This window comes from Thermobia domestica, chromosome 15, assembly GCF_964235325.1.
Source record: "Thermobia domestica chromosome 15, izTheDome1.hap1.1, whole genome shotgun sequence".
In the NCBI taxonomy this organism is placed as follows: Eukaryota; Metazoa; Arthropoda; class Insecta; order Zygentoma; family Lepismatidae; genus Thermobia; species Thermobia domestica.
This window is the reverse complement of record NC_137468.1, coordinates 17,401,364-17,413,405: the sequence shown is the minus strand read 5'-3', so window position 1 is coordinate 17,413,405 and position 12,042 is coordinate 17,401,364. Positions and strand designations below refer to the sequence as shown.

Here is a 12,042-nt window from a genome sequence, read left to right as displayed (position 1 = left end):
CAATAAAACGAAACTAAATTTTGTCAAACCAGCATCCTTTCAAACTCAGTACAGGAAAAGGCCTACACGTTTCTGTCTTTGTTCGGAACGAGAAAACACATGAACAATGGTTAGTTGCTGATGAAACTGGCATTAAGAGAACTTGTATTTCTATAGAGGATTTTTATACATAGATATAACCACCAGCCCTCGGAATGAAATATTCTGAAACACTGATCTCAAAGAATGGTTTAACATTTTACTTGAGTCTGGACCAGTATCACTAAATATTTACACTTGAATCGGTTGGAAAATAGAAATGAAAGCTGTTTGTAAGAATCATTTAAAAAATAACTTTAGGTCTTCCTTGTTCTTTTAGGATAGTCCTCATTTGAAATAATAAACGCTGGTATACTTTCGAAGGCAATAATTTATTCCGAGTCTTTTCATTTTTGAGATATGAGACGATACGAGGCATTTCAAGAGACGTCTCGTCTCGTCTCGGAAACGAGACGAGACAACTAGTCTGTCTCGTCTCGTGTTTCGTATGAAAGGTTTCTGTCTGGTCTCGTGCCAACACTAGTTGAAAGAAAGAAACTAATGAAATCTTTGGGTTTTACGTCCCACGTTTATGCCGGCTAGGCTAAAGGAGACGGTGATGATGAGTAATGAATGAAATGGTGGAATGAAGAAAGCGGGAGAACCCCGAGAAAACCCACGCACACGGTGTTTGTCCACCACAAAGTTCACTTGTCGGGGACTGGGATCGAACCCGGACCCCAAGCACCAAAGTTGAACGCTCTACCACTGAGCCGCCGCGGCCCCAAGAAAGAAACAAATATGTAAAGATACATATATGAGTACACACACACGGATAAAGTAGTCATGCATGTATTTTAATCTTCTGACTACTTAACCCTGACTAATTTAAGATTGCAAGAAAGTAATTATTAAGAAGAAATATAAACATATAGAAACGTATTTTGAAAGGGAAAAAAAGCAAACCGTACCAGCCGTGATATGAATCTGGGTTGCCCACTCAACAAGCAGACACCTTACCGAATTATCTGCGGCAGAACTTGCAATTTGTGGTTTTGAAGCTTTATTTATACTGTGTGTGTTACGTAACGACGCTGCAGGATGTCATTACTAGTGCGACCACCTCATTCAAGACCCTTTTTGTAAATTGTTTGAGGAAAAAAGAGTGATTTCGTAAATCAACAAAACGGATCTTGTATATAGAGGGTGTAACTAAAAGGTACGACAAAACTTCATGGGTGGATTCCTTATTGGTAGACAAGCAAAAACGTTCCGATGACTATATGTCGGGAAATGCATCGTTCCAGAATTACGGCCTTTGAGCCGACTACTGGTGTGAAATAGTCACATTCTGGTCGCTCCTTAATGTGTCTCAATTTAAACCGCAATATATCAAGCTCTGATTAAGATAGGAAGGTAATTTTAGTAGCAACGTGTTCTGCAAAAATTAAGCTTTCCGCTGATATGCATTTTAGGAGTGTATCCCCAAGGAATGCCTCTCCAAAATGCTGATGCAAAAATCAAACAAAAAACAAGTGATTACCCTCCCATGTCCACCGTGGTACTCCCATACATACATAAAATATACAGGGTGAGTCAAAAGTCCTTGGACACCTGCATAAGTAAAAATCGACGGGAAAAGTGAAAAGCAATGATGGGAACAGAGGTTTGATGAGGGGCCGCAACTTTTGAAGTGTATGTCATCTTGAAATCCGCCATTTTGGATTCACGTCATTTTTTTAAATGGGAAGGGGGTGTATGACCCATCAAATAACACTAGCTTGAGCTCAGGAATTTAGTGGTGTAATTTGTTTTTCCTATCTAGTACAGTTTAGAAGTTATTAATGTTCAAAGGTGGGAAATTACCTTGATACTGAATGCTACAACACATGTTCTACGTGTTGTCCATTTCGTGCAATGCACAACTGTAGTCCCTGCAACCACTCTGATTGGAGTCTCACACAGAGGAGATGTCTCCTGAAGTTTGGTCACAGGCTTGTTTGATGCGTTCCTCCAGGTGTCTCAAATCACGGATTGTCTCAGCATACACTATCTGCTTAAGATGTCCCCATAGATAAAAATCAAGGGGCGTTAAGTCAGGGGATCTGGGCAGCCACTCCACGGGACCACGGCGACCAATTCACTTCCGTGGCAGTTGTTCATCCAACCATTGACGGACACCAAGTCTATAGTGTGGAGGGGTCCATCGTGCTGAAAATAAGATGGGAAAATGCCGTCAGCGTTCAGTGTGGCAGGGAACACAAAGTCCTGCAACAGCATCAGATACTGTGGTGCAGTTAAGGTGTTGTAACTGAAAAATGGCCCAATGATGCGGGTGTCCCATATGCCACACCAAACCATCACCTTCGCTGGACTATGTTCTCGACTCGGGTGAACCCAGATCGGATTTGCGTCACACCAGTGTCGACAATTATGTCGATTAACCTCCCCGTTCAAAGTGACATACGCCTCCTCACTGAACAGTGTGCCCTTGACAAACTCAGGATCCAGTTCGTGTTGTTGACATGATGATGACATGATATTAACCCAAGGAAGCATAAGAATTACATGAAATAAAAATTAAGAAAAAATTAAAATGTGTCATTACTATTTCATCTTCCATTATGGAGCGCTATGAGTGGGATCAGTGGAACTAGAAAATCGAGTGAAATATAATTTTAGCACTACATCATTTGTGTCAAGAGTCAACATGTAATTGGTGTGGATGTGGTGATATGACGGGTTCAATCTTCATAATAATGTCATGGTTGACATTAACTTGTAACTTTTTATTAGACTTAAATTAATTCTAACAGAAATCAGAACGTCATATCAGTCCACCTATAGCGCTCCATACCCTCCCATCTGCTGGAGTGTCACAGGATACACTTTGCTTATCTTGTACCTACACCACTCTACCAGAAGCACAGGAATAATATAATCCCACAACAGACTTCACCCATACCCTCCCATCTGCTCGAGTGTCACAGGATACACTTTGCTTATCTTGTACCTACACCACTCTACCAGAAGCACAGGAATAATATAATCCCACAACAGACTTCACCCATACCCTCCCATCTGCTGGAGTGTCACAGGATACACTTTGCTTATCTTGTACCTACACCACTCTACCAGAAGCACAGGAATAATATAATCCCACAACAGACTTCACCCATACCCTCCCATCTGCTGGAGTGTCACAGGATACACTTTGCTTATCTTGTACCTAAACCACTCTACCAGAAGCACAGGAATAATATAATCCCACAACAGACTTCACCCATACCCTCCCATCTGCTCGAGTGTCACAGGATACACCTTGCTTATCTTGTACCTACACCACTCTACCAGAAGCACAGGAATAATATAATCCCACAACAGACTTCACCCATACCCTCCCATCTGCTGGAGTGTCACAGGATACACTTTGCTTATCTTGTACCTAAACCACTCTACCAGAAGCACAGGAATAATATAATCCCACAACAGACTTCACCCATACCCTCCCATCTGCTCGAGTGTCACAGGATACACTTTGCTTATCTTGTACCTACACCACTCTACCAGAAGCACAGGAATAATATAATCCCACAACAGACTTCACCCATACCCTCCCATCTGCTGGAGTGTCACAGGATACACTTTGCTTATCTTGTACCTAAACCACTCTACCAGAAGCACAGGAATAATATAATCCCACAACAGACTTCACCCATACCCTCCCATCTGCTCGAGTGTCACAGGATACACTTTGCTTATCTTGTATCTAAACCACTCTACCAGAAGCACAGGAATAATATAATCCCACAACAGACTTCACCTACAGGTTTTTGTAGCTACTTACGTTCAAATTAATACATTGGATGACCCTATTCTCATTTACACCAATCGCACCAGTTTCAATATGGCCTCTTTCAAGATGGTAGATATTCTTTTTATAACTGTTAACAGATCATATGGACCATCTCGTATCCATGTATGCTCATTTCGCGTCGTTACAATGATTAGTTTTAAAGAAAAACTTGCATTTTCTCACCATGTCCTTAATGTACTGACGTTCCATTTATGATTTTTCTCGAGCCCTAGTATCCCAACGTTTGGACTCTGCAGCTACAATTTTGGCTGTGCGAGCTTCCCGAGGTACTCTCTCTATATACAAAGTTTCATGAAAATCGGGCTCTGACAGATACCTAGGGTTCCTTCTGAGAGGAATTCATGTACATAAATAATTCTTGAGAAGTGCTTGGCGTCAATATTGGAATTCCATGTTGTTTTTTTTTAACTTTCCGGTAATACGATTTTGGCTGATTTTGAATGTGTCTTTTAATGCGACTCCTAGTTTGATTGCCGTAAGAATTATTTCTGATGCAGTTTGTTTGAGGTGAAATACTATTTTCAGTAGACCATTTCAATTATCATCCAACTCATTACCCCAGTAATTCTCAATTTAATTCCTATGATGACCTCCATTTTATCACTTCCTCTCGCCACCGACTCCCTTATAATTTCGGGTTTGTAATAAGCTTGTGTGGTAATTTTAATATATCTTTTGCAGAGATCTAACGATATTCATTTATTTCTATAATAGTAGAATCCATTTCTTGTAAATAGTGGATACAGTAACTGTCCTAAAAGCGAATAGATTAAAACCAAAATTGGTCAGTTCACTCATCTTCCCCTTACCTTCGCGGCCTCCAGGTTGAGAAACCATGCATTAGCCTATAAAGTATATTTGTAGGATAGGAAACGGATATTATTAAATCTTCAACTTGTTACAGTATTGTAATAATTAACAATATCAGCTTAATACGTTAAGTATAACTTTCGAGAACTTTGTAAATACGTAGAACAAAAAGATATAAAATGTCTATATTGTGTTGAAATATTGTATTTACATAACAATGTTTCCGTGTAAAATATTATTTTCTTCTTTTTCTTATTCCCTTTCTTTTCTTTGCATCGTTTATGCAAATTTTATTCCTACAATATTCACAGAAAAGCCTCCGCCGCCCATATTACACGTCCGCAGATGTACACATAAACGCACACACACCCATATCAATGTTTTTGCTAAAATGAAATTTCAGAAACACCTTCGCTTCTTTCCCGCGCACTCCCTTTCACACAATTTGGTTGAAAGAAAGGATACGAAATATATGGCTGGGAAATGCGAAACCGCGGGGAGATGCGAGATGATCCGGGGTTCTGAGCCAGGCAGAAGGCCTCTCTCTTTTTTTTTCTTTTTAAGTCTGTAAGACTAAAATACTAAAGCGAAGAAAGATATGAAGAAAGAAAGAAAAGAGAGAAAAAAACGAAAAGGTTTATTCGAAGCGTGACGTCAAATAAAAAGACAAAAAAATGCAAAGAACGAATTTTGCGGCTAGCTTATTTCCCGTTTTTTTTTTTTTTTTTTTTTTGTACCCGTTTTCTTTGTGATACCGCGCGAGAGCTGTAAAATGTTTTCTCGCGGGCGCAATCCTTCCGAAAGCCTCTGGAAAAAGTTAGTGTTGCCAATAGAGGTGATATATCACTAGAATCAAAAGTTTTACTTTTTCCTCTGAGAATTTTGTTAAGTCCATTGAGAAGTTATGTAGCAAAATATTTTTCCCGGTGGTTTTGTTTCGTTTTTTAAAAAGTTATACTTAATATCTTTGTAGTTTGCTTTTTCTTTGTAACTACTCGCTTTTTTCCTTGCCCGTAAGGGAAGAACTATTACAACGAATAAATTCGGTCAGTTCATTCATCTTCCGCTAATCTTCGCGACCTCCAGGTTGAGAAACCATGGATTACCCTATAGAGTATATCTGTATAATATGAAACTGATAATATTAAAATTTCATGACAAATAAATTTGCAGTTCAGTACGTTGTATATAATGGGTGGAGCAACCTTTAAACTGGACTCACGTTACTATTGTCTTGAATAACCTTATATCGATATGATACATTTCGCAACGTAACTACATACTTCATATGTTGTAGTACAAATACACAATATTGACCAGCAAGTTATTTTTAATTGTTGTGCAGACATTACTCGCTTTTCCCTAAAAATAGTTAAAAATAAAAAATAAAATGCTGGTGTTAAGGGTTTTAATTTACTGATGTATCTTGGTTTTCGGAAGGACTAGGGTAGTAAAGTGTTGTAAGGTATTAAGGGACTATCTTGCATACTTTGTGATGGAGGATACGGCTTTTCGTCAAGAGTAGGGTGTTAAGAGGTTAACTTCTATTCTTTTTTCTATGAAAAGTACTGGTTTTCACCAGATTGGAGCAGTAAGGGCTATCTTCTACTCTTCGTCCATGAAGAGTACTGGTTTTCCCTATTACTAGAATAGTAAGTGGCTATCTTGTATTCTTTCTCCACGAAGAGTTGGTTTTTCCCAGGACCAGATAGTAAGGATTTATGTTGTATTCTTTGTCCATGAAGAGTACTGAATTTCACCAGGATTAGGATAGTAAGGGCTATCTTGTATTCTTTGTCAATGGAAAGTACTGGTTTTCCCCAGGATTAGTGTAGTAAGAGACTATCTTATATCCTTTGTCAATGAAATGCACTGCTTTTCTCTAGGATACGGGTAGTAAAGGGCTATATTGTATTCTTTATACATGAAGAGTACTGGATTTCCTCAGGATTAGGGTAGTAAGGGCTTTCTTGTATTCTTTGTCAATGGAAAGTACTGGTTTTCCCTATTACTAGAATAGTAAGTGGCTATCTTGTATTCTTTCTCCACGAAGAGTTGGTTTTTCCCAGGACCAGATAGTAAGGATTTATGTTGTATTCTTTGTCCATGAAGAGTACTGGATTTCCCCAGGATTAGAGCAGTAAGAGGCTGTCTTGTATTCTTTGTCAATGGAAAGTATTGGTTTTCCCCAGGATTAGTGTAGTAAGAGGCTATCTTGTATCCTTTGTCAATGAAGAGCACTGGTTTTCCCCAGGATAAGGGTAGTAAAGGGCTATTTTGTGTTTTTTATACATGAAGAGCACTGGATTTCCCCAGTATTAGAGCAGTAAGAGGCTGCCCTGTAGTCTTTGTCAATGAATAACACTGGTTTTCCCCAGGATAAGGGTAGTAAATGGCTATTTTGTATTCTTTATACATGAAGACTACTGGATTTCCCCAGGATTAGAGTACTAAGAGGCTGTCTTGTATTCTTTATCAATGAAAAGTACTGGTTTCCCCAGGATTAGTGTAGTAAGACGCTATCTTGTATCCTTTGTCAATGAAGAGCGCTGGTTTTTCCCAGGGTAAGGGTAGTAAGGGGCTATCTTATATTCTTAAATTAAGGAAGATCATAGCTTTCCCTAGTAATATAAGTAAAACATCTCATCCATTTTACTTACATTTCGACATTCTGAACTCAAATCATTTAAGTGCTCATTGCTGGTCTAGCGGGTAACACGTGGGAGTATGTGGAGTGCGGTGTCTCGGGTTTGATTCCCATTGGAAGTGAATTCAATCACTACAATGGTTCAAGCAAGCTCGTATTAAGGTAAGTGCTATTCTGTGCTCAGAGCACAGGGCGGCCGAATTTAGGGGTAGGCAAAATTTTGGATTTCTTTTTAAGATTCACAATAAAGTAATATTTATAACTAGCAACCCGTAGAGTCCCGCGCAAGTGCGACAAAGTATGTGATTAATTCGCTCTAATTACAGTACTTACTAATTAGCTAGCTTATCTGATTATTTTTAAAATGTTATCCTCTCCCACTCCCATCCCAAGGGGTGAAGATGAACTTGAAAATCATGAAAACCGATACTGTTAAACTCGACGACCTCGAAAACTATGAATATCTGTCGGTTTCGATTACTTTTAAGATCTCGCCCCTTCCCTGGGGAGTGAAGTATGATCTTGAAATTGAATTGGATTAAAACTATCACTATTCATCTCAGCGACCCCTAAAACTATTAATTCAACTCTAATATAAGTCGTTTTCGGGGGGCGGCAAATTATTTACAGCACAGGGGCGCTCAATATGTAAATATGGACCTGGGTTCAAGTCACACTTTAAGATGTGAATCTTGTATTATATAGCCTCACTGCTGACAAAGATCGTAAAAGATATACAAAGCAGTGAATCAAATCACAAATATATATATATATATATATATAGTTTGGTTTTAATGATGATCTAGGCTTGTAACCTATGATAACGCAACTGGTAAATTTTCCTATTACATAAAAAAAAAATCGTTCGTCATTGACTACAAGACAAGTATTTAATATAATTCTGGACTAAATATCAGTTATAACTTCGTTTGTGAAAAAAAGTATAAGTCTAAAACACTTCTCAAATCTTGGAAACCAAAAAACTCCAGAACATTTTTATATAAACCTTGTCAAAGTTTATTACCATGCCAAATTTCTTCAAGATCAGATCAATTTAATCGATCGGACACAATGAATACTATACTTTTGATTGATTTTATATATAAAAGTCAAATGAAGAACTCGTACCAGTGGGTTATTGTGGTGTACAGACATCTTGTGTGCTCGTTTTCTCGAGGTTTCCCCGTTTTCTAACACTTTCTATAGTTCACCATTTTCTTAATTCTCATGAGGTCGCGGTAGATCAATGGTAGAGCGTTCACCTCCCGTGCATGGGGTTTCTGGTTCAATCCTAGCTCGCGCCAAGTGAATTTTGTGGTAGACAAACACCTTGTGTGTGTGGATTTTCTCGGGGTTCCCCTGTTTCCTTGCACTTTCTTCATTCCATTATTTGCATTCATTTCGCGTCATCAGCGTTTCCTTTAGCCTAGTCAGCATGACCGTGGAACATAAAACAAAGATTTTATTTCATTTTTCTTAATTCTCTTCATCATCGTCTTCTTTATTCTACACAGATAATTGTTGGACGTAATTCTGAAAGATGTAATTTCAGTCTTTCATATGAAGGATGAAAAACTGAGATTTAGAATTTTACGCATTTAATTGAAAGTGAAACATTATTTCGCTTTTGGACTTGCAAAGAATGCAATGACTACTGTGCATAAGAATAGGAACTTCTTTTCAATTATTTTTAATCGATTCAGTATTCCAAAAATATTGTAAAATTCTTTCTTTCTAGGGTAGAGCTAAAACTGGTATACGGGAATTTGGTCTTTTCCAATCACCTTTAATAATAGAAGTTCTTTCTGTACAGTAGTAATAACAATAATTACAGTTCAAATATAAGTTCCTGTAGATACTGTATTTTGGTACATTTGCGGGAGCCCAATGACCAAGCGTCTTATTGCGATAGGAACCAAGGCTTTTGCGACCAAGGTGTAGGAGAGTACCTCTCAGATACCAAGCGTCCTAGAGAGGGGGATAAAACCCAGAGACCAGTCGTCCAAGGAAATGATGAGGTGTTGGCAGAGATCAGCCGTTCTAGCCAAAGGAACTCTCAGAAACCAGGAATCCTAAAGAGTGGTAAGGATAAGGGAGCTGTCAGAGACCAGGCGCCCTATAGAGTGATACGAATAAGGGAGTTCTCAGAGACCAAGCATGCTAGATAGTGGTAAGAATAAGAGAATACTCAGAGACCAGGCGTGCTTGAGAGTGGTAAGGATAAAGGAGCTCTCAGAGACCAGACGTCCTAGAGAGGGGTAACGATAATGGTACTCTCAGAGATCAGACGTCCTAGAGAGTGGTAAGGATAAAGGAGCTCTCAGAGACCAGACGTTTTAGAGAGAGGAGGTGATGATAAATGGGTAGAGTTTGACGCAGGTGTTCCGGCTCCTTTTCTCCAGAAATGTTGGTGACGAGATTAATCTTCGTCACTTCACGATCGTTGACGATGATTGACGACGTCTTCTTCGTGGTTGTCGTCTTAACTGTGCTATTCATCACATTTCTATATATCTATACATCTGCTGAAATATACTCATTACATTTCTATATATCTACACATCTGAGGAAATGTAATCTATTCATCAGATTTCTATACTGCCCTGCTAAGCGAAAATGCCTTACCTCCATTTCACATACTTTCGAGAAAATAAGCAAAACACATTTTGGCTTAGGGTGTACGTTCAAATTTGTTGTATTTCAGTAAAACTTTATTAAATATATTTTCATGATCTAAAATTTGTGTGGTAATACAGTTAAATATTTTTGTTTATGAATTGCCACTTAAGGTCTTTTTGCTTACTTTCAGTTACAGTTTTGAACATAAGGCAAACACTCATGACGTCAATACCCTCTATCTGTTGCTCAAACCACGTTAATTTCACTTTAGATAGATGCTGAATTGTACTACGAACATTCCCATACCAATATCTGGATTTTCGAAAAATGTGGAGTTAAGGTCTTTTCGCTTAGGACGGCAGTATTCATCTGCACATCTGTGGGAAATATTATCTATTAATCAGATTTGTATACATCTGCACATCTGTGGGAAATAATATCTATTCATCAGATTTGTATACATCTGCACATCTGTGAAAATATTATCTATTCATCATATTTGAAATGTTGAGAGCACGTGTAGAACCTTATAATATGTCTCATCTGCTCCATTAACCCTTTATTAATACTGAAAGTGATAGTAATCATCCATTATTTAACATCAGAAAGCAAAGCAAGTAATAGATAGCAAGGAGTGATGTTCTGATATGGATCCATCATTCACTAAAGTTAGCTCCAACATTGATTTTCATAGAGAAGAGTATTTTTTTAAAAAATATGAATTCAGCATCCGAACAAATTTTTCTCCCGATACCCCTCTATTTATACCGGAAGTGTGGTAAATCTACGATTGTCAGTTTTAATATTGATTAATATAGTAAGAAAGTGGTAATAGATAGCGTTAAACTAAGTTTCTTGATACAGATTCAATTTGTCAAGAATACATTCCATTGTCGATCTTTGTTCCTACATCGTGACCGGGAATGATTGAAACCTAGTATGACTTATGGTTTCAATATTGATTTCCTAGCTCAAAACTATGGCATAGTTGAAAAGACTTGTGAAATAGATTCAATACCCCTCAAGAAAAAATAATTACTCCAAATTTTACCCTTAATTCAAACCGGAAGTAGTATAAATAAAGGATTCCCGGTATCAGCACTGATCACAATAGAGCAAAAGGGAAGAACAATACACAGGCAGAAGCGGTAAATTTGATATAACTTCACTATCGCAACGATAGATTCTGTTTCCTTGCAACCTTTAATTCAAGCCGACATTGGTAGAAATCAACCATTTCAAGTTCTAACGTTCACTACCATAGAAGAAAAACGATGTTAGTAGAAAGTTGTTTCTTGAAATAGATTCTTCGTTTCAATAATAGATTTCTTCTTCACTCCTATTCCTCTAACCAAAACGAAAATTGTAGAAATCTACGATTCTCCATTTCAACATTGACCGTGTTGAAGAGAAATCATAATAGATAGTAAAAGCGTTTTCTTTTCCCTGTGTATTCAGTGCTACAAGAACAGATTACCTATATTTCCGCAGATGTATAGATATATAGAAACCTGATGAATAGATTATATTTCCGCAGATGTGCAGATGCATAGAAATGTGATGAATACATAATATTTCCGCAGATGTGCAGATGTATAGAAATCTGATATATAGATTATATTTCCGCAGATTTGCAGATGTATAGAAATGTGATGAATAGACCATATTTCTGCAGATGTATAGATATATACAGAAAATTTTATGAAAAGATAATATTTCCGTGGATGTATATGAATATGATGAATAGCTTAAATTTCCACAGATGTATAGAAATGTAATGAATAGATTATATCATATTTTCTCAGGTTTATAGAAATCTGATGAATACATTATCTTTCCACAGATGTATAGAATTCTGAAGAATAGCTTATATTTCTGCAGATGTATCGAAACGTAATGAATAGATTATAATCATATTTCCGAAGATGTTTAGAAATCTGATGAATAGATTATTCCGCAGATGTACAGATGTATAGAAATCTGATGATCATATTATATTTTATGCAGATGCATAAATATATAGAAACCTTATGAATAGAATACATTTCTACAGATGTATAGATATGTAGAA

The 12,042-nt window shown here is 37.5% G+C and overlaps 1 protein-coding gene across 1 annotated transcript in view; it reads right to left on the bottom strand.

Annotated features, from left to right (window-relative positions):
• LOC145671434 (uncharacterized) overlaps nucleotides 1–2,791 on the bottom strand; it is a 483,313-nt gene extending 480,522 nt beyond the window's left edge. The window contains exon 1 of the mRNA XM_081740620.1: nucleotides 2,759–2,791. The gene's annotated coding sequence lies outside the window, so the exon portion shown is untranslated. The remainder of the gene's footprint in view (nucleotides 1–2,758) is intronic.
• Between the last annotated feature and the right edge of the window lie 9,251 nt (nucleotides 2,792–12,042).